Raw genomic sequence first — 22,997 nt, forward strand, 5'->3', positions numbered from 1 at the left:
TTTAAAAATTGCTGACTTGAAACAGTAGTAAAGAGTAGTTTGTTCTCAGAGAAAAGTCTTATCTTTGAGAAAGACTTTTTTCTCTGTGCATATATTTATTTGTCATCATTAAATCTAACCCTTCTCCCATTCCCATATTCTGATTAAAATGTTCTTTCTAATTTAGCATGAATTCCATCTTACAGTGACTGTGCCTTGAGGCTGACATGTGGAGCTGGCCCTGTGGGTTAAATTTGTATTATAAAGCTTTGTGGCCTCTCGCAACTGCTAGCTCACTCCTTATTTATAGCCTGCCTTTGACTTGGTTTCCCATGTATTTCAGTTCCCTTTTCTCAACACTCGCTTTTTACTTTTCTTTCTGATATTAGAATTAAGAAGAGAGAGAAAAAAAAACACCAGTTTCTCTATGCTGAAAGCATGATTCCACCCCAGATTCTCTCTAATACTAAAAACGCAATTTCTACTTCTCCTTAAATAAAGGGCAAATATTTCCACTCAGCTTTCTCATTGGGAGTTCTTTAAACTACTGATTATGTACAATAGAATTTTATCTTAGAGAAGCCATGGCAATGGTTCAACGAGAGGCAGTTTATATGAACTATTCTGGCGCTAAGAGTTCCTAAGAAACTCTTTCTCTAAAGAGACAGCTCTTAAACCAAAAAATGAAGCAACATTCAAACTAGATTTCTGACAGGACATTAAGCTTTTCTACATTGCTCTTCTGAAGAGAATGGCCCTCATGAGTCAGCAGCAGGGATCCAGCTGAGCTATGTTAAGAAATATAGGACCACATCCTCTTCTTGGTGCACATTCCTACGTCAGCCATGCTGGGGGCAGGGGTAATATGTGCTTATTAAGAACTCTGCAGGGATAATCTGGTCTTGTGTTCTGAAGCCTGACAGCCCTGGGAGTTCTCAGAAAAATTGAGACCTTAACCAAGGGCTGGTGCCAGGAGGGTTCTTGACTCAGTCTCAGAAAGAATTAGTGTGTACAGCTAAATAGTTCAATAAGCTTGATGCCAGAGAACTACAGGAGTTCTAGATTGAATGTCGTAGAGTTGCATGAATTCTTGGAGGAGTCTGGACCCCAATGAGGGGCTGACACTGTGAAAGTTCTTGACTCAGCCACAGAAAATAACTCAAGGACTAGTCAGTGTGTACAGCCAAAGAATCCAAAGCCGAGCTAGTGTGTACAGCTCAAAACTTTCATAGTAAAGGTACACACTTGAAGATGAGCCAGGGCATTCTCCAAGGGAGAAGCAGTTAGAGGCTGGGATCCCTGTATTATAAGGATTAGGAGGGGCCCTTCCCACTCCCCCCACCCCCGGCTATGCTAATAAAGGATTGATGAGCTGCACTTTTCATTGGTTCTTTTCAGATGTCAACCTGACTGAGGGCTAAATGTGTGGGGGCTGGGTAGGTGTGAGTACCAAAAGGAACTTTTTGCTATGGGGTTTAGGGTCACTTCTCCCTCCCTCTTTCTCTATTTAGCCTGCCTCATTCTCCACTCAGAGATTTCCATCCCTTAATCTTAAGGGGTGCTGAAGGAGGGAGTTCAATCTTTGGTAATTGCTTCCTGCTTACAGGGTGGGTGTTGTCCCTGCCTATATGGGAACAGAATTTTCTCTCTCATATTAGTGATTCTTCTGGGTGTTTACGTATGCTGCTGAAATGTGATATACCAGAAATAGTATGGCTTTTAAAAAGGGGAATTTATTAAGTTGCAAGTTTACCGGCTCTAAGGCCGTCAAAATGTCCAAATTAAAGCCACTGAGAAGTTATCTTCACTCTAGAAAGGCCAATGAAGTTTGGGGTTTCTCTCTCAGCTGGGAGAGCACATGGAGATGTCTGCTAGCTTTCTCTCCTAGCTTCTTGTTTCATGAAGCTCCCCAGGGGGTGTTTTCCTTCATATCCAAAGGTCTCTGGCTGTGTGGACTCTAAAGCTTTTTCCAAAATGGTTCCTTCCTAAAGGGCTCCAGTAAACAACCCCTTGTTGAACGGGTAGAGACACATCTCCATGGAAACCATCTAATCAAGTTACCACCCACAATTGGAGTGGATAGCTTCATGGAAACAATAAAAAATATTCCACCCAGCAATACTGAATGAAGATTAAAGGACATGGCTTTTCTGGGGTACATAATAGCTTCAAACTGGCACAGAGGGTATGAAGATTTTGGATCTTGTTCTGGTGTGACCCTTTGGCTGTCTGCCAACATCTCACAATTGTGTTCAATCTGTACCAATGCACATGCTGTTACTGTCAAGGTACAGCATTCTAAGAGAGAGAGAGAGAGAGAGACCAAAACTCACAAAGCTGAGAACTAGGGTGATTAGTGCTATTAAACAGAAAAGGATGGAGCAAAGAATGGCACCTTTCTTGGGTGGCAGAAACTGAAATAAATCAAATGGAAGATTGTGGGACTCAGTGGACAATTGAGTGGCCTGGTCTCTGAGTTAATATCCTGTATTATCTTTAAGCTCTGATTAACATAAAAACAGCAATCTTCTCCCAGCAATGTGCATGTTCCTTAATAGGCTGCTGTTCTGGAGGACGATGCCTATTAATGAATTTACTTGATAATGGAGAAGGTTTTAGGTGGAAGCTGTTCATTTGATGCTGGTAGATAGTTCAAGCAAGAGATTGTGGAGCCACTCTTCATGGGCTAGTCCTGCAGCTCCAGTAACTACAGTGCCCCCAATCCTGATAGTAGGTAGGAGTGGGACTAGAAACTGTACCACTTTCATTATGATTTGGGATGACAGATTGGGAAATTAAGGGTGAAAACATTCATTTCTACTTTTTAGTTTGAGTGCTGGGGACATATATACTAAGGGGCATGTCCCTGACCATCATGGTGGTAAGCTAAAGTAGGTTTTATGCCTACAAAGGAATACTCCCTGATCAGGGTCTAGAGAGACAGCAAATGTCCCAGATAATGCTCCACTGATTGCTGCTGTGGCCACCCACGGTTTGATTTACTAGTGGGTGACCCATGCATGCTGAAAAACAGCATCTTAGAGAGTTATTGTTAAAATCAAACATGATGCCTCGATTTCTCTCCCAAACTATTCCTGGTGTTCCTGTGAGGTGGTCAGAGAGTTTGATATAAGCATTGGACAAAGTCTTAAGAAAACACAAGGAATTTGCATTTGTCCTCCGGCTGACCTTGACAGAACTAGGTAGTTCCCCCTGGGAGTGATATTTTTCTTTAGGAGTGAAATTTTCCCTGGGAACTTAGAGACGGTGGGTATATGCCCCTTGTCATGATAGTGATAGTGACAGGAATGGGGGTCCTCAGTGATTTAAAAGGTGTAATTGCAGTAAATAGGTGGGCAGAGGTCCAGAGTGTCATATTAGTGGGTCACATCCCAGACTACCTACAACGAGGGACACATATTCAGCAGGCCAGGGATTAACTGCATGCTGGACAAATGTAAGGTAATGATGAGTCTTCATGTGAGCAAAAGGAAGGTAGAGGATATATATAAAGCTTAGGGCTTATAAAAGATCATTGCTTAGTACAGGAGTTGGGCATCCAGGGTATTAGGAACTCATGGCTTACAAAAACATTTCTTAACCTGCAACTTAAGGGTGATGTGAACTGGTGGGTTTTTGAGTTACCATCAATTCCCACCACAGTGCAAGCTTATGAGGACAAAGTTTCAGAGTGACAGCTAAGGACAGAGTAAGTGGCTCCCGTATGAATTACCAAGTCAATAATCCTACCTGCTATATCAAGGGTAACCCAAGGGTCCTCTGTGGTAATGGCTAACTAAGAAGTGGGAGGTGATTGGGACCTCAGGGCCCTTGAGTCTTCACTCAAGACCATCACTGATGTGGGATCTCTCCACTTCTCCCTTTGGAGCTGAAGACATTCCTTTTTCCAGTGACCTTCCTTTTTGCATTGAGGACAAGGTCCTGGTTGCTTGTCCAGGCCAGGGTCCTCTTTGCTCCAATACCCCACCTTCCCATATTTGAAACAGCTGCCTTTCCATCCCATTTGGTCTTTGGGGTTACCCTGAGGGTGCAGGATGCTGCTTACAGCCACTGCTATTAAACGAGCCTGTCCCTGAGTCCTGTTACCGATCTTGCTGGGCTTTCTCCAGTTCTTCAGCTCTGTCTCTATTATTGAAAACACTAATGGCAGTGTCTAGCATTTCATTAAAGAGTTTGTGGTCCCATAACCATTTTCAGCAATTTTCTCTGAATATCTGTGCATGATTGGCTAATAAAGTGAGTCCTTAATAACATTTTCCCTTTCTGGGAGTTAGGGTCTATTTTGGTATATTTCTTAAAGGTTTCTTCTAAGCGACACTGGAATAGAGCAGGGTTCTTATTTTTCCCTTGGGTTACCCCTCTAATTTTATCATAATTTACTGATTTAATGGTGCATTTTTTTCATTTCTCCTACAAGACAGGAAATCATATGGTCTCAGTGTCTTAAAATTGCTTGCCCTCATTGATAGTTCCCCTTGGGGTTGTTATTAGGGACTACAATGGCTCCTACAGGATATGGGTTCAACTGGATCACTGCTAGGTTGTCTGCATGGGCTTAGGTTTCTGTCCATACTCAGGTTTTTCTTCTGGGGTGTAGCTGGTGGACATAACAATATGGGTGTCTCCCCAGCTTAGGCTCAAAGAGTGAAAGGCACTGACATTCTTCGGTAAACTAATACCCTAGCTTCTGTTTATATTGGGCTAAATTGGTCATAGAGACTAGTTTATACTGGGGCTAGGCTGTGTTGCAGAAGACAATTTTTTTTTGCTTCAGGCTATCTAGTTGGCAAGCGTTCTTTAGGCTGTCTAGCTGGAAAGTGTTCCAGTGTTTCAGGAGGCATCCAAGAGGAGAGTTGGTGGAACTAGAAGATGTTTTGTTATTCAGCTGGTTGTGTTTCTGCCTATGAGAAGGAGAGAAAGAGAGGATAGGAAAGGAGGGGGCATTAAGAAGTGGGAGTCTTCACTGAAGTTTCCCGGTTGAGAGAGTAGAAATCTTCAGGCAAGGCTCCCAATTGAGCTTCTGTGAGAGGCTCATGCTTTGGGCCTGGTCCCAGACCCAGCATCCCAGGTTGGTTTGAGCAGCCAGTAGAAGCGATCTCTGGGCCTTCCCTAGATGCACCCTTGCCCGGTCGTCCCCAGGGCTTGTAAGTAGGACCACAGGAACGTCCTTAATATAGGCAGAACTCAACTCTGAAAGGAGTTGAAGGTATTTGGGTAGTTCTCTAGACAGTATAGATGGTTATGGAAGGACTGTGCTTCACAAAAAGTGGAACTCTGATGCTATATAAATGATAATTATAAATCAGGTCTCTGAACAGACAGAGTCCTGATGGCAAAGTAGGAGGTGCCTAAAGAAACATGTGACTATTGAAAAAGTTATTTAAACACTGTAAATGCAACATCCATGTCTTGGGGTAAAAACATTCTGTCCTGTAATCGCCACAGGAAGCAGAGCCCCTCTCAGAGTTATGAGTGGGACAGTGGGGCCCCACGAGATGACTGAATTCCCTTGTACTTTGACTTGAAATTTTTAAACCATGCCTGTACCTTCCCCGTCTTTCTGCATGGAACCCTTACCCCTTTAGCTGGTTCATTCATATTCAGCCAAGGTTTTAAGAGGCCCTGAGGGCCAGCGATAGGTGAGACCGACAGCATGAGACCTGGTGTATGTGAGCTCCTGCATCCTTCTTTTAACTTCCTCCAACTGCTAGAACTCTTTCATTTAAAGCTGTGACCCAGATGATTAAAAAAGGTCCCTGCTTTTTTCCCAAGAAAACCTTTCTACAGCCCCAGGGAAATTCCAAGGGTGGTTTCTTTCTAATGTCCAAGCTTATTTATAGTAATTACAAAATCAAGCTTTTAAATAGGATACAGAGAGTACTAATTTTTCAAAGAGTGCAAAGGTGGTAAGGAGAGAGACCCAGACATAGCACATAGATGGGCCAGCAAACTTCTACAAAACCTGGAGAGCTCCTCCAAGGCCCAACAAATGGGGTCAACGATTACTCATTTAACACTTGAATCTGCATGGTGCAAGGAACTGGTCCTCCACCACCCTCCAAGTGGGAGGGGACCCACGGTTAAATGAGCTGGGTAAGATTATGTTCTGTGGTCAGAGGAGAGGACAAAGGTGGAGAACAATTTTCTCACCTGTAGGAGGTGCTATGGAGTCCCTTTGTGGTCACTAAGCTGAAGCTGGACAGCCCCAGGAGAAATCTAGACTTCAACCAAGGACTGGCACCATAAGTGCTCTTGACTCAGTTGTAGGAAAGAATTCAAGGACTAGTCAGTGTGTACAGCCAAATAGCTTAACAAGCTCGATTCTGGAGAACTTCAGGAGTTCTCTGCTGGATGCCAGTGAGCCCTGGGGATCCAGGGCTGGGTGCTGAAGAGACCTGGGAATTCTCTGCTGGATGCCAGAGAGTCCCAGGAGTTCTCAGAGACGTCTAGACCCCGACCGGGACAAGGGACTGACACCATGAGGATTCTTGACTCAGCCGCAGGAGAGAATTGAAGACTAGTTCGTGTGTACAGCTAAAGAATCCGAAGACCAGCCAGTGTGTACAGCTCAAAACTTCAATGCGTGGTGAACGTACATGCTCAAAACTTCAATGCGTGGTGAACGTACATGCTCAAAGATGATTGTGGGCATTCTCCAAAGGAAGAAAAGCCCTTTGAAGCCAGGATCTTTGCATTATAAGGACTTGGAGGGCCTTTCCTCCTCTGGCTATGCAAATAAGGGAGTGAAGAGATGCACTTTTCATTGGTTCTTTACAGGTGCTTACCTGAGTGAGGGCTAGACATGTAGGGGCTGAGTAGGTGTGTGAGCACTAAAAGGAACTTTTTGTTATGGGGTTTAGGGTCACTTCCCCCTCCCTCCTTCCCTATCTAACCTACCTGGGTTCTATAGCACAACCACTTATACCAGCCTAGAAGATAGCTTTTTTCTTCTTTCTAAAGGGGATGAGCCATTATTATTTTTGCATATTGCCAACAGGATCCCATCATCCTTAGGTTAAATGTCTTTTTAGAATATACATGTGATCAACAGTCATTAAAACAATATTTGTGTATAATGAATGTTCACTGAATGATAAGTAAATGAAAGAAAATGACCGTTCAGAGTTTATGACCTATAAATATGTTAAATTCCATCAATGCCTTCTGACTTTTTAAATTGCATTTCCTATTAGTTAAAAATGTAAGCATTTGGGGGTGCAAGGGTACTTCAGTGGTAGAATTCTTGCCTGCCATGCGGGAGACCCAGAACCGATTCCCAGTCCATGCTCTTCCCCAAAAAGCAAACAAGCAACACAAAAAAACAAAAATTCAACAAATGGTTCTGCAATAACAGGATACACACATAGAAAAATAATGAAATGTGACCCCGACAAACAGCATCAAAAAAAAAAAAAAAAAAAAAAGGAAGCCATTCCCTAAAATGTGTATGCATTTATTTATATCATTCAAATGCACTACCATACTAATATTTTAATTTAAAAATAAGTACGAAAACATAAAAAGGATAAGATAAATATAAACAATTAATATTTTAAAGTAATATTTTATTTATTAATGGTACATTTTTTATCGTCATTAATATTCTTAGTGAGAACTATGTAATTGAATATGCTTTTTTATGTTTTAATATCTTGGTGATATCATTCTGTGATTTACTTCTAAGTTTGGTTTATTTTCTTAGTGGGTGTTAATTGCTGTCAAATGAGAAAAAAATAAACTTATTTCAAATGAATGTATTCACTACTTGCCTTCCTTACTTTCCTGGTTTTCATTGTTGAATCATATCTATCAATTACGCAAAAGTTTTTGTGGAAATCAACCAATGCCTTTCTGCATTCTCTGATATCAATCTAATTTTCTTGCAAATGAATCAGGAGATGCTGTGTTTTAAAATTTTTTGAAAGGAGCTTCAAAATTCACCATGTGAATGGCTTTTAAATGTCAAATTCAGTTTCTTGATGTGAAGATATGAAAGATTTATAGGTGGTACATAATGTCATTTTCAACTACAAAATCACATAATGATAAAAACCACTCTTTACACAATGCACTGCATAGGACAGGATTCTTTCAAGCAGTTATTTCCTCACTTTTTGTTTAACTTACTACTTTAACCCTATGGAGCAGATTAGGTGGATTCATTTATTTTTTTAGTAATTGCTAGATAGAATTCTGCTAACAGCCATTTGCCATCATTTAAAAGGTCAGAAATTTGTATCTGTAATATATAAAGAATTTTACAACTCAACAACAAAAGGCAAGCAATACAATTTTCAAGAGGGCAAAAAACTTGAATAGACATTTCTCCAGAGAAGACATACAAATAATCAACAAGTACATGAAAAAATGCTCAGCATTATTGATTATTAGGGAATGAGATACCGCTTCACACCCACTGAGATGGCAATAATCCAAAAAAAAAGGAAGAAAGAAAGAAAAGAAAACAAGTGTTGGTAGCTGCTTAGTTGGTGTGGCATTTAACTCCAGTGCGATGAAAATGTTTTGGAACTAAATAGAGGTGGTGGCCACATATCATGAATATGGTAAATGCCACTGAATTACTGAATAGTTCATTTTTAAATAATTTTATGCTATATGAAGTTCAGTTCAGTGAAAAAAAAAAGGCAAGAAATTTGAAAAAAAATTGTATTCTTGACAAAGCAAAATCTACAATACATTTTCACGTGTGAAACTATTAAGGACTTTGCCATCAAGATAACCAGCAAACTTGTCTATGGTACTGATGATTTGCATGATCACTCCCTAATAGTCTGAAGAGTTTACTATATTTTAAACAACCTTAATTTGATAAAATTAAAACCAACCCTGACATTCTATATTTCTTTATGCCTTGCTACTCAATGTATGGGTCATGGACAGACATCATCAGCACTTCCTGGGGGCTTGTTAGAAATAAAGAATCTCGGAACATGCCAAATGTACTGAATCAGCATCTGCATTTGAAGGTGCCCAGGCAAAAAGTACACACCTTCAGGTTTGACAGTACTGCCCTATGAAGTTCTGGCTTCGAATTTCTTTGCTGCATTAGCTTGCTTAGGAGAAAGGAAGAAAATGAACTTCACAAATGGGGCAGCTCTGTAACCTGACTTCAGAAACCTTTTTTTTGTCCAATCAAACCTCTCCATTGGCGGTAACACTTCCCCAGTTTTCAATAACTCATTTTCTGTAGAGAATATATCTTCTTTCATGCCCCTTTCCTTTAGCGATTCACAAAAATTTCAATCATTATTGAAAGAGAACCTACGGATATCATTAACTTACACATGTTGGAAACCCCAGTACTTTCATCCTAAAGTATAACAAACTTTCTATTCTGCGTAATTTGTTTCGTACTTCTTTGTTCTGATCTTTAACAGCAGTTTTATGTATCTTTTCATATTATTTGCTGACAAAATAATGCATTTTTTTTTTTGCTGCTATATTCTTTTCCACATCTGATTTCAGCAATTTTTACCACATAAGGAAGGTATGTGGCCGTTTGCTTCTGCTGCTAGTAAGGAAATTTTAAAGATGCTTCTAATCATTTATTGTTGTTTAGTGACATTTAAAAAAAGTATTAGATTATCATATAACTGCAAATATTGCTGAGGCAATTGTAGAAGTTTGTATATGTGTCCTGAAGGTTTAACATTTGTATGTCCTGCTAACCATGATGGCTTCCTACTCACATTAGGCATAACTTCAGGCACAATACACATGTGGGACAAATTCATGATAAGTAATGACAATGGATATAAGTACAAATTTAAAATAATCTTCCTCATGCCTTTTTTTTTTTTTCTGACTTCTTGTCACAATTGATCAAATCACCAGTTGATTTACCTTGCAGTGAGGCTGATGGAAACTCGGTCTCATGGTGCGGTAATGGTCAACTTGCCCATTTTTGTGTATTTGATTTGTGAAAATATTCAAATTGCAATTTCCTTGCTGGATATTTTAAAGACACATGTGATGGTTCATTTCATGTGTCAACTAGGTTTTGATATCCAGTTGTTTGATCAAACACTGGTCAGCTTGTTACTTGAGAAGGTATTTTGTAGATGGAATTTGCATCTATAATTGGTTGATTGCGTCTACAATCAACAGAGGAGATTGACCTCAGAAATGTGGGTAATCTCCTCATTTAGTCAATTAGAGTTCTTAAAATCCAGAACTGAGGTTTTTAGAGGTCAGAAGAAGAACTTCTGCCTCAACTCCAACAGTTGCTCTTGCCAGAATTTCCAGCCAGCTAGCTAGCTTCCCCTCAAGAATTAGTACTAAGGATTTTAACACCAGAGTTTACAACTTGGAGATTGTTCCGTGGAATTCAGACTTACCACCCCCATGGTTGCATGAACCAATTCTTTATAACAAATCTATACAACTATATCTATATATCTATATCTATACCTATATCTATACCTACACCTATACCTGTATCTATTTATCTACCATCTATCTATCTATCTATCTATCCATCCACCCATCCATCCATCCTGCTGATCTCTTTCTCTGAAGAACCCTGACTAACATACTATGTGTCCATTTCCTGGGTGTTAGTTTAGTTAAAATTAAATCATATATTCCATAAATACCCCTAACAAGGAATGCATCACACTACACTGAAATGAAAAGAGAGGAGCCCATGGGGAGATGCCTCATTTATGGAAGTAAAATGTCCACAGATCACAGCCATGTCTTCCTCTGTCGGGTGTTATAAAGCTCACCCACTGTGCTTTAGTCCCGCTCCAGAAGCAGAAGAGAGGGATTTGTAGAAAGATTCAGCCTGAAAATGAAAAAGGAAAGGAGGGAGAAAGTAGGTGATGACAACTTCTGGGGTGGTTGAAGCAGGTAGGGACATACCCCCTATCAAAGAATCACTTTTCGGCTAGCTGGACTACCCTTTCAGCTTTTCTTTCTGTGCCTTTAGCTCTTGGAAGCCTGACTCCATTGACTCAAGAGCTCATCTCTCGCCCTTCTAGGTATAATGTGGATGCACCCCACAGCCGTCTTGGCCTGACTTTCACAGACACTCCTGTCTGCCTGTATACACGCTTTCTGTTAAATTCTTGCACAGTCCAAGACTCTTCTCTCATAAACAGGCTTTAGAGAAAATGCTCTTTCTTTTTGTGCCCAGAAGCAGATTCTACCTATTCCGTTAAGGTGGTGGAGGGCTTTCCCCTCTCTGCAAAAGCAATAAAGCTGACTTTGCTGTCGTTACATTTTATAAGGCAATGCTGACCCTATCACGGAGTGATCTCATCTAGACTGCTTTACTCATTAACCACAGTCGAGTGTTCACCTTTTCAGACATAAATAATGCAGCAGCACCTTGCCCTGCACGGAAGGGGAGGGAATAGCCGGGCCTTTAATTTGTCTTTTTCCCTCGAATGCTTGCAAACTGCTTTTTCTTCTTGTGTTTGACAAAATGTCAAAACCATATTTCTCTTTATCTGTGTTGAGAAAATAAAACAGGATCATATTCAACCTTTATTCATTGCAAAGAAATACTTTTCTTATCCCCGATTTTGTCCTCTGTAATTAGGCTTGGCAACAATATTTGTGAACCCTTTCTGTGTAGGGCTCTTGCGGTTGTTAAAGGAGCCCTGAAGAAGTTCTGAGAAGCTGAAGGATTATTTGCCATGAACTCACTCAAACCTTCCGCCCCACCCACCCCCCACTACAAATGTGATTATCTCTTAACAGCCTCTGCCTTGTCCCATGGGGACAAACTGGAGGAGGTGCCATTTGGTCCCAATTCTTCATCCTGTCCTGAATCTATGCCCTTTGCCATTTAACTTTGTAATGTTGGTGGAGTGACTTGACACTAGGCTCAGCCATATGGCGTACTTAAGCTAATGGGATATTAACAGATATATGACACAAGCAGAGGCTGTAAGTGGGCTTGGGCGTGGGAGTTTGCACTCTTGTGTCCTGCTATCACATGAGAAGGGTAAGCCCAGGCTAAACCATTGGTCCCAGTAAGAGGTTGAGAGATGTGTGGAACAAAGCTTAGTCACCCTAGTCCCTGCAGGGGCTCATCTAGATCCCCACCAGCAGTTGAGAGTCCCACACACATAGATGAGTCCAGCCAAGATCAGCAGAGCCACTTAGTTGACCCCCAGTTGATTCCAGAAGTGGAAGCATACTCGTTGATGCACAAGCCTGGGGTTTTGTGGTTGTTTGTTAAGTGAGACAAGATCTGTCCTGTCTAACCCCAGTCCCTGTCACTGACCCTGGATACAAGCAGCCCCTTCTCCTCAGCACTCCCCTGTTAACATCAACCCTCTGCCTCTTATCTTAAGAGCCTTTTCTCCCTATTGGTTATTTCTCAGCAGCGTTTGATAAATTTGGAAAAAGTTCAGCAATTACATCGTTGCATATTTTTTCTTCTCCTTTCTCTTTCTCCTCTCCTGGGACTCCCATTATGTGGAAATGTACAAAATTATATAATGGTGTGCTGATGGGTTTCCATATTTTCCTGAGACTTGCTTCATTTTTTTTTTCATTATTTTTCTCTCTCTGTTCTTTGGCTCAATAATCTCTATTGATCCAGCTTCAAGTTTGCTAATTCTCTCTTCTGCCAGTTGAAATCTACTGTTGAGCTCCTCTAGTGAATCTTTTATTTTAGTTTTGTGCATTTCAACTCCAGGAATTTCCATTCAGTTTTTTTTATAATTTCTATCTTTATTGATGTTCTATATTTGATGCTATGCTATCATCATACCTTCCTTTACTTTAATCAAGCTTACATTTAGTTCTGTGACCACAATGTATAATGGCTACTTTGAAATCTTTGCTCTGTTAAGTTTGACATCTGGTGACTCTCACAGGCAGTTTCTATTGCTGTTTTTTTTTTTTAATACCTCTCTCAAAGCTTTAAGCTTTTGATGTTGCTCCTGGGGATGCTCACAGTTACCCTGGGATAACAGTGCTACAGGCAAGGCTCTTTTCCACTCTTTCTCTGACCAAACCCAGCAGATAAACTCGTTGATTATGAACCAATTGCTCTGCCAGTTTGAAATTACTATGTACTCCGGAAAAGCCATGTTTTCTTCCTGATCCAATCTTGTGGGCCCAGACCTATTGTTTAGGGTGGGAAACTTTGATTGGACTGTTTCCATGGAGATGTAACACTCCCAATTGTGTGTGTGGCCTTTTGATTAGATGGAGATGTGACACCACCCATTCAGGTGGGTCTTGATTAGTTTACTAGAGTCCTTTAACAGGGGAAGCATTTTGGAGAAACCTCAGATGCAGACACTTGGAGAACAGTTGCTTCAGAGCTAACAGAGACACAGATGTTTGGAGATACTTAGAGAGCCAACAGCCAACACAAGACCCAGATGTTTGGAAATGCAGAGCCCAGCAGACATCACCATGTGCATTCCCCTGAGTTGCTAAGAAAGCCAAAACCCAGAGAGAGCCAAGGGAAGCCAAGATAAGCCAAGAGATGAAACCCAGCCCTGGAGAAACCAAGTGAGGAACCCCCACAGGAAATAGAGGCTGAAGGCAATGGAGCCCAGTAGCAAGGGACCAGCAGATGCCAGTCATGTGCCTTCCCAGCTGACAGAGGTGTTCTGGACAGCATCAACCTTTTTTGAGTGATGGTTACCTCTTGTTGGTGCCTTAATTTGGACATTTTCATAGCCTTAGAACTGTAAGCTTGTAACTTAATAAATTCCCTTTTTAAAAGCCATTCCATTTTCTGGTATATAACATTCTGACAATTTTAGCAAACCAACACACCTTGGGACATAAATTTCTCTACAAACCAGTCCAATCAAATTGTGGCTCTTTTGGATGGAATCATTTCTGAGTCAGTGTTTGATAGTTATTATAATCCCAGGAGAGCTCTTGACAGGTCTTTGCTATTTCATTCCCCAGTTCTCATACAAATGAGCCCGTCTATAGTCAAAGCTGTATCTTCACAAGTCCCACAGATTTCCTTCCCAATTGCCTTTCACCATAACCTCCACTTTTGTTTTCTTTTTTTAAGCAGAGTATGTTTTATTTATGTATTTGATATCTGTGCAGATGTTTTTGTCCTCACTTTTGTATTAGGCTCTGTCTTCTTATTGAACGTCCTTAAAATTCCTAAAGGATGAAGCTTGTGTCTGTTTAACTCAATTTGCACATATTCAGCAGAGCACAAGAAAACACAAGAGAAAGAAAATCATTATAAGAATACAAGTCAACAACAGACAAAATAAAAAAGTAGATGGAAATGCATGCAAACAAAAATTCTTACTTTAGAATTATGCTCTACAGAATTTGTAAAATCTACTTCTTTAAGCTTATAATTTTGATTACATAATTTTTCTTATCTAAAGAAAAAAGGGAAAGCTACTATTAATAATATAAATAAGAATGCACAGGAAAGGTAGCAATAATTTTGGTTCTTGGGCTAAAAAAATGATGAGCAGGGAAAACCAAAAAATAAGGGAGAAAGAAATAGACCACACTACTGATTTTCTTTTAATTAAAAAAACCTCCATTGCGCTTGAGAGTGCTCTTAAGATTGAACTTCTCCAACTCTGTGGGAAATGAAGTCAGTTATTTTGGGAAAAGATTAAGAACTATCTGTTTTAAGGCCTCTTCTCCCTCCAGATAAAATCTATGAGCCAGGGCTCTGGCACTGGAGTGGGGACAATGGCAAGCTTCTTTCTGAGTCACTTCCCTGCTCCAGGAGTTGAGTGCTTGGTGGTGGTGGTGGAGCAGTAGCCTGTTGACTTGCCTATCCTGATATAAACCCATTTCCTCAAGAGTTGGAGTAAGGGCTATGGAGTGACAGTATTCTCAGCATGACACATCAAGATACAACCTCCATTCCATGAGTGGCAGTTGGGCAGGAGAAAGGAGCCCTCACCTCTTGACCACAAGGCTTAGCCTCAGCAACAGGCAGCTGAAGACAGGATGGGAAATGCTGAAGTCCTGCTCCTTCCAGGAAGAAAGCCCTCTGGCCAGGTTTAGAAGGAGAAGGGGGCCCTGTGCCCTTGGCTGCAGCAGTCTGGAGTGGAGTCTCTGCCTCACTGGGCTGAGAGGCGGACGGGAGGGAGTAGTTTTGGTTCAAATTCCACAGACTCTTGCCTTCCTTACCCAATTTTCATAGATTTTCTGGAATAAATGTTTCTTCATTTGCTGTTTGCCTTTAGAACTGTTTCCAGAGGCTTTAAATGTGTGTGTGTGTGTGTATGTGCATGTGTTTAAAATAATTTTCCTCTGTGTCTTTGGGAATGGGTTAGTAGAGTTCTTGTTGTTGTCAGGACAGAAGTTATTCTCTCTCATCAGCATCTGAATCATCTCAAGTCTCTCCTATTATTTGATTCCTAAATAATTGCCTTCTCTCTTACGACTCTACTCTTCCACTTCCTGTTTCATCTCCCTCTCCCCTTCACAGCTAGAATCTTGAAAGAGTTGGCCCCACTCCCAGATTCTACTTTTCCCATTCACTCTGCAACTCACTGCAATTGTGTTTCTTCTCCCATTATGGCACTGAAACTGCTCTAACCCAGGCCACCGATGCCATGCTTCTTATTGATGCTGATGGATTCTTTCACTTTTTTTTCCCTGTATGATCTTTTTTCTGCAGTATTTGACACTTTTGACAACCTATTAGTTCCCAAATCTTTTCTCCTTGGGTCCCTGTGACACCGCGCTCTCTTGGGTTTCCATCTGCTTCTCTGCTGCTCCTCAGTCTACCCTGTAGACTCCTCATTCACATTCCATCCTTTCAATCTTGGTTGGTTTCTTAGGCTTCTATTCTAGGATCTCTTCTCCCTCTACTGTGGTTAATTGCATCCAAATCTCCTTGCCTCTATTACCAACAATAGGTGGATAACTCCCAAATCTCTAAGTCCAGCCGGTTCCCTGGCCTGTACTTCAGATGACCTATGTCTAAGAACCTATTGAATATTCCACAGGCAAGCAAGAAATCCCTAAAATCTGATTCATTGTCATCCCCTTTAAACCCACTGTCCCTCCTGTGTTCATTATCTCAGTGAATGGCACCATCTCTTATGCAGTAGCACAAACCAGAATCCTCAGCACTATTCTTGGCTTCTCCCTTTCCTCATAATTCTACTTTACTAATGTATCTTCAGTCTGTCTACTTCTCTCTATTCCACTTCAGTTACCCTAGTCAAGCTACTTTCATCCTTTGACTTATTACTTTACCAGACTCCCAACTTCCCTCACTGCCTCCTGCTTTTCCTGGCTCTATCTCTTTTCCTTGCCATTGCCAAAGTCATCTTTCCAAAACCGAAATTTGATCACTTCATTCCCCTACTTTGAACCTTTTATGGACTTCTCATTGCTGGGAATCACAGAAGGCTCTTTGTCATCTGGATCCCTGCTTACTGCTCCAACTTTACCTCTTGACATTCCCTTCCTCAAACTAATTAAAGCCACAAAAAACTACTTGCAGTTGCTTGAATACACACTCTTTTCTTTCTTTGTACAATTTTTCTACCTCCAGCTCCATTTTCCTGGAACCATCCATGCCCCAGCCTTGCCCTGACCTACCCCAACCTGACCTAGGATTCCTGTGACCCCCCCCACACAGTGGCACAACACCCTCTGCTTACTTTACCATTTCTCCCATTCCCTTGAACTCAGTGGCCCCTTTCAGTCTATCACCTATGTGTAAGGTCCTCAAAGTAAGCATTGTATCTTACTCATCACTTGTTCATCATCAGAACCCACTACATTTGGGAACATAGTAGGTGCTCAATAAACATTTGTTGAATGAGTGACTGAGAAAATAAATGAATAAATTAACATGCACATGAACCATAACCTTCTTACCTGACAGCTTATCTACCTTGCATACTGTAGAACTATGATCTTTTAATTGCTCAAAGATTTCTTCCTCTCACCGATCACCTACAAATGGATAGTGTCCTTATTTTATTGGCACTATGTTCAGGTCCTATAAAGATGTCTTCAATACCTTTTACTAGCTATCCTAGAGCAATAAGTTTCTCAAGTTTTCCCTATGTCTAATAACTGCCATATGGGAACATGATACACTGATGCTTGCTTCAATAAGCTGAATTTATTGTTAAAACAAACTGAACTACCTTCAGTTCACCTCCCATTTTAAAGGGACCACTAAAATTGATTCTGTGATTATTTTTAATATTTCTTCCTTAAGGAGAAAATATAAACAGGAGAGGCCTATTAGCTCAGAAAACACAGGCCAATTTACAGACTCAGTTTGTTTCATTTGACTGAATGGAAAGTAAGACTACCCATTGGCACAGTGCCAGTCTCAACCTGATTTGTTCACAACAATATCCTCAAAGATTCTGAAAAAAGATTCCAACTTCAGCTTTGAATGACTTGGCCCTGCTCTGACATGGGCATATTTCTAGTGTCTATGTGACAGTGACAGCGCATACCAGCATTGCAACATGAAATGTCCTATTCGATTGTGTCACATTTCCTCCAGTAAGGGTAAACCAGACTATCACAATTCTGCATCTAAAACCTTACGAATGCATAAAATCTGGTATTGCTACCACAGGGATATATATATATATAATTTATCATCTGAGCTGTCTGTTTACTATTCTCTCAAACTTTAACTGGGCATTTTTCTGTATCCCTCATTTGGGGCCATATTGGGAATTGAGGGTTCTGGAATCATAATCAGAAAAGTACTGCAGGGCTGTGACTCAATTTCAAAATGAAGAAGAAAGCCCTGGAACTTAAATTCTGTTTGTAGACCTTTCAGACTGTGGCCATCCAGCCTGGGTCTCCTTAAACCCCAATCATCATGTCCCTCACCATCACCGGGGATGAAATGCACTCTTACAGACCTGAAAACACAACGTTGGTGGGGAAATGGAAAATACAGACAGACAAGCAGAGGAAAGTGTCATCAGGGGGAGCTCAAGGGCAGCAAGGGGCTCACAGCAAACACAGCTCCTGGCAAGGTGCCTGGAGGGGAACTCAGGTGGGCTCTGGGCTGATTTGGGGCTGTGAGATGTCAATTGCTGTTGCAGGTTCTCGTATGATTTTTATGCCAGCTCTCTGTCATTATTTTTTTCTGTAAACAACAATACTAAACTATTGCCATGCCAATAGAGTAGGCAAAACTGTAGGAAAGTATATTAAACAATAGAGAGACATGTTTAAATGGGAACACATTGACACAGAAAGTAGTAATAAAGAATGTGTTCACTAGAGAGTCAACCAAAATTGCCCAGTTAGTCTTGGGCCCGGCTCTCTCCAGGGTCCAGGATGTGTTTCCATAAACCTGCCAGACCTTTTGTTTTCAGTCTAAAGATGAAGATTTCAATGTATACAAAACCTGCATGTTTTCCTTCCAGCCATAAAAATCATACGCAATAGGTTCTAATAGCTTTATTAGGCAATGGTGTCTCCAAACTCTTATAATCATAAAATATATCATATAATCATTCTCACCCCTCAGTTGAAAACTTATATTGATGTATATAATACTATACTATTATACTAATATAATGTGGATAGGATGAAGCGTATACAAAAACGTAAGTTAAGAAATATACAAGACAAAACATAGAAATAGAAGTTCTAACAGCATTTTCTTCCTATTCCCTGGGAGATTGTCTTCCATGCCTCATGCTGTTGCCAGGGTGGTCCAGCCAAGGGGACAGACTGCTCCAACTCATGCACTCAGGCCGACAGTAACCAAAGAAAAAGCAAGAGAGTGAAAAGCTGGTAAGATCCTCAGAGAGATGTTTCTGTTTTTTATAAATATAGAGATGTGGACTTTCATTTCTGGAAATAGAGTGGACTTGGCATCCTGAAAACACTTCCAATCCAAAATAAACAAGCAAGCAAACAACAGCAAAAGCGGTGTTTTAAATGTTCAGAACACTTGAGACAGTGACGTTTACAGCTCAGAACATAAAAATAAAGTGGTCTTGGAAGGCAGCAGCTGCTCTGAGGTGTCTGTTGGTCTGTATTATCTTTTCTAGAAAGTGTGGGTTTTCATGGCCGTGTTGGGGCAGGTGTCCAGTCACTGGGTTCTCACAAGGTAGAGTGTTGGAATGGTAGGGACTCAAAAGACTACTTTAGGGGCGGGCCGCGGTGGCTCAGCGGGCAAGAGTGCTTGCCTGCTATGCCGGAGGACCCCGGTTCGATTCCCGGCCCCAGCCCATGTAAAAAACAAACAAACAAACAAAATATAATAAAACAAGAAAATGTTTAAAGATGTTTCCCTTTCTTCCTCCCTTCCTTCCTTCCATCCTTCCTTCCTTCTCTCTGTCTTTCCTTCCCTTCCTCCCTCTCTCTTTAAAAAAAAAAAAAAAAAAAAAAAGACTACTTTAGGGTAAGGGTGGACTAGAAAAAATTCTGCCTCAAAAGGGGAAAAAGCAAGGAAGCTTGGGAAAGAGAAACCTCCCTGAAATATCTGTCATCTCAGGCTTGTTCTCGTGCAAGTTTGGGGCTTGGATCCCTGCTACCTGTATATGCTAAAAGCCACTCCAACTAATTAATAGTAAATTAATTCAATAAGCCCAGTGCTGTGAGTACCCCAGCACGTGGCAGAAAGCAGCAAATGCAAATCCTCTTCTGCAGGGACACCCTTCAACCCCTCCTGGGATCTCCACACATGAAGTGCTGAGAAAGAGGAGAGGTGAAGGATAGCACGAGAAGGCCCAACATAGATTGGAGCAAAGTTCAAGAGAGGGAGAATGTAGAGAATGGGAAGAGGTAATATTTGGAGTATAAAGGCTGAGAATTTTCAATAATGGGAATGACAAGTTCCAAGCAGGATCATGAAAAAGAACTCGACATTTAGACCCATTGTAGTGAAATTGCCTTGATACCAAAGGCAAAGAGCCTCTCTTAAAACCAGCCAGAGAGAAAACTCAGATTGAGTTACAACGATTGACTAATATTAACCTTCCCAACAGCAACAATCAAAGTTAGAAGGTAGAGGGACAGTGTCTGCAAAATGCTGCAAGAAAATAACTGCCAACCTAGGTAGTATACTCTGTGAAAATATCTTTTGAGAATACAGGGGAAAAAAATCATTTTCTAGCCAAGCATTCCTAGGAAAGTTCACCACCAATAGAATTTCCATATGTGATCATTTCTTATCTCTGCGAGCTCTCTCCTCCTCCTCAGAGGACAGTTCTCCATCATAATTCTGGTCCTAGTAATTTTTACATGAAAAGATTCTCTCTTCTCCTTTCTTAGACTCACACTCACACACTCTGTGGCTTCCTTTCTTTTGCCAGTTCCACATTCTCAGGGAAACCTGGATGGGTTGAGATGAACTTATCCTTTCCCTTTTCTTTTGTCATTGCTGAAATGGTGTTAAGACCTGCTGATAATCTGTTCTTTGATTTTCCTGAATGGGCTTCCCGCACTAGATATTAGAAATTAGACCCTGTCCAGGCATAAACAAATCTCAGATGTGAGGCCACTTCCTGGGCTCCCAAGGAGGCTAGGCCAAGAATGCCTGCTCAATTCACACAAGAAAGGAAAGCCCAATGTCCTTTGTTTTCCAACCAGCCTGATATTCATCACCATTTAACAGTTCAATTTACTCATTACCATTTGGTATTTGGGCGACACTAATAGCACTGTCAGGTAGAGTGAAAGAAAAGCAATGGGGAAAATGCCAAGAGGCATAATTAAAATGAAGTGCTAATAACTCTGCCCATCAAAAGCCCCTTTCATTGTGGCTCTGAGCTCAGCAGTTCATTAAGCAGACCTGCCAGCTGGAAAGGAGCAGGCAGAGCGGGTGCCAGGTCGGGCCTCCCCTTGTCCTCAGGCTGTGAACACGGATGGATGCTGCTCCTTTTCTCCTTAGTAGTCCAGCCCGACTGCCTAGTAGCTCCTGGGCTCAGTTTGTCAAGTATTTCATGAAGCCAAACCTCCCAGTTGCTCCTCAGCAACTCACCTCAGGGAAGAGTGGCGCTTCAGGGGTGACTCCAGGATGGAATTCCTCAGCGGGCCGTGGTGGCTGGATTGGCTTTCCTCGAAGTTCTTTCCCACCCATGGAGGGAGGGAAGGTGCTTACAGAGGTTCAAGCATTAGACAGGCAAACCTGAGGTGTCTGAGCAATTTTAAGATTTTCAAGTAATACAGCTGTCCCATTGACCTTGTCCTTCACGGACTTGAAAGGCACATTGCCTGTTTTATTTGCTTCTTGGAACAAACTTGGTAAGGGAGATATTATCGGCATCTTCATTTTGTAGATGGCAGATGCTGAGGCAGAGAAGTCAAAGCCAGTCTGGCTCCACAGCTGGGAAACTCAGAGTCCTCCCCTTCTACACACAGAGATAGAGCTTCGTCTATCAAAACTGGTGCACCCAGCCTGAGAGGCTGTACAAGTGTATATAAAATAGTATGTGCTAACACTTACTGGCTCTAAGAGTTTTGCATGTGTTAATGCATTTAATCCTCACAACAACCCTGGCAAGTAAGTACTGTTTTTTATCTCCATTTAACAAATTGGAAAACTAAGGTTAACTTTCTTGCACAAGGTCACGGAGCTCATAAAGTGGCTGGACTGGAACCCGCCAGAGCCTTTGTACTTAATCTCTCTTGTAAGTATGATATTTATTCTTTCACCCTTCTTCCCCTTCTTTTCCAATCTCCTTGCCCTCTCTCCCTTTCCCCTTCTCTCTCTAAATAATGCATTGTAAATTTTGAAATGCTAAATAAGCATAAGTAAAATGCAACTTTTCTTCCAGGTCAAGCACACATATGTGGCAATGAATGAGGTTGACATCAGGGGTGGGATAGGATACCCGGGTGCTGGTAGGCACTTGGTACCAGGAGGGGGGCTCCTCATGTCTGCTGCCTTGTGGATGTGAGAACTGAGACCTGGCCCAAGGCTTCTGGGTCCAGCGTGTAGTTCTCCCTGGAGGGACAGTGCTGGACTCCGCTCCTTCTGCTGCCTTCCACCTTTTCCAGGTGTAGTCCCAGCACCTGCAGATGTCCTTGGTGATGTTTGAGAGCTCAGCCACATCGCCCCCCTCCCCCGAATCAAGAGGCTGAAGAGGGTGGTCAGAGGGGTTCTCAAGGTTGGCGGCCCAGCTGCCCAGCTCTGTGCTCTGCTCTGGGAGACGCTGCAGGACATGCTGCTCCCGGCCTCTCATCCTACAGCTCCCTCTGCGGGAGCCAGATGTTCTCCAGCCGCTGCATGGTAGAGCCATCACTGGCCAGCTCGGCCACACTGTCCTTCACCTCCCCCAGCTCTGGCTGGCACCTCATTTAGTGAAGTGCTAAGTAAATATAAAGAAAGTGTAAATTGTTTTCTTTTATTTAATCTCCAGGGCTGTCACATAGGTTCTCAATCTAAATTAGTTCTTGAATTGTTTTTCTGTAGAAGGACCAGCACTTAATGCATTTTAAAGCCAGTTGCCCTTGAAACCAATGGCATGAGGCTTTGTGGATACTTTGTAACTATGAACAAAAAGATATATTACAGGGTTGGGGATTTAATTCAGGGCTTGGCAATGTTTTCCGGAGCTGAAACTAATGAGCCACCGCTCTATCTCTGTGACCCGACCCAGGGCACAGTGCCCTGGGGCTGGCACATCTCCAGATACATCCAGGTGCAGAACCCTTGCTGGGCTTCCTCACAGCCTGAACCAGGTGCTGCTCTGCAAAGACCAGCATGCAGGTGCTCACCTCACCACCCCTCCCAAAACAGCAGGTGCAGAAGTTGGCCAGTCAGCAGATGGGTGACTGTTCCTGTGGTGTCATACATAAGGCTTCTTAAACTGCAGGGCACCAGCACTTTGTTTGTGACCAGCCTGACCTCGACAGCCTGTCTTTTGTCACCCATGTCACTGTCTGTGTGTTGCAGCCACAGCTTTATTAGGATGCAGTGGCTCCTTGCAATCACTCCTTTTTGGGGGCCCATTGCCCAGACCGTATGTCTGAAGAGGTCTGGTCAGTAGATGCATCATTAATTATTACCCGTCCTTTAGCTCACTGCAGACAGCCAGGGGATTCACAAGCAG

The 22,997-nt window shown here is 41.9% G+C and overlaps 1 long non-coding RNA gene across 4 annotated transcripts in view; it reads left to right on the top strand.

Moving 5' to 3' along the window:
* The window catches only part of LOC143651882 (uncharacterized), a 103,580-nt gene that overhangs the window by 48,507 nt on the left and 32,076 nt on the right, over nt 1–22,997 (top strand). For 2 of the 4 annotated variants that reach the window (XR_013160305.1, XR_013160304.1), the window contains exons 2-3: nt 18,614–18,729; nt 21,510–21,572. This is a non-coding gene — a long non-coding RNA (uncharacterized LOC143651882). The remainder of the gene's footprint in view (nt 1–18,613; nt 18,730–21,509; nt 21,573–22,997) is intronic. The other 2 variants (XR_013160306.1, XR_013160307.1) reach the window with 1 other exon arrangement.

Source organism: Tamandua tetradactyla, chromosome 12 (assembly GCF_023851605.1).
Source record: "Tamandua tetradactyla isolate mTamTet1 chromosome 12, mTamTet1.pri, whole genome shotgun sequence".
In the NCBI taxonomy this organism is placed as follows: Eukaryota; Metazoa; Chordata; class Mammalia; order Pilosa; family Myrmecophagidae; genus Tamandua; species Tamandua tetradactyla.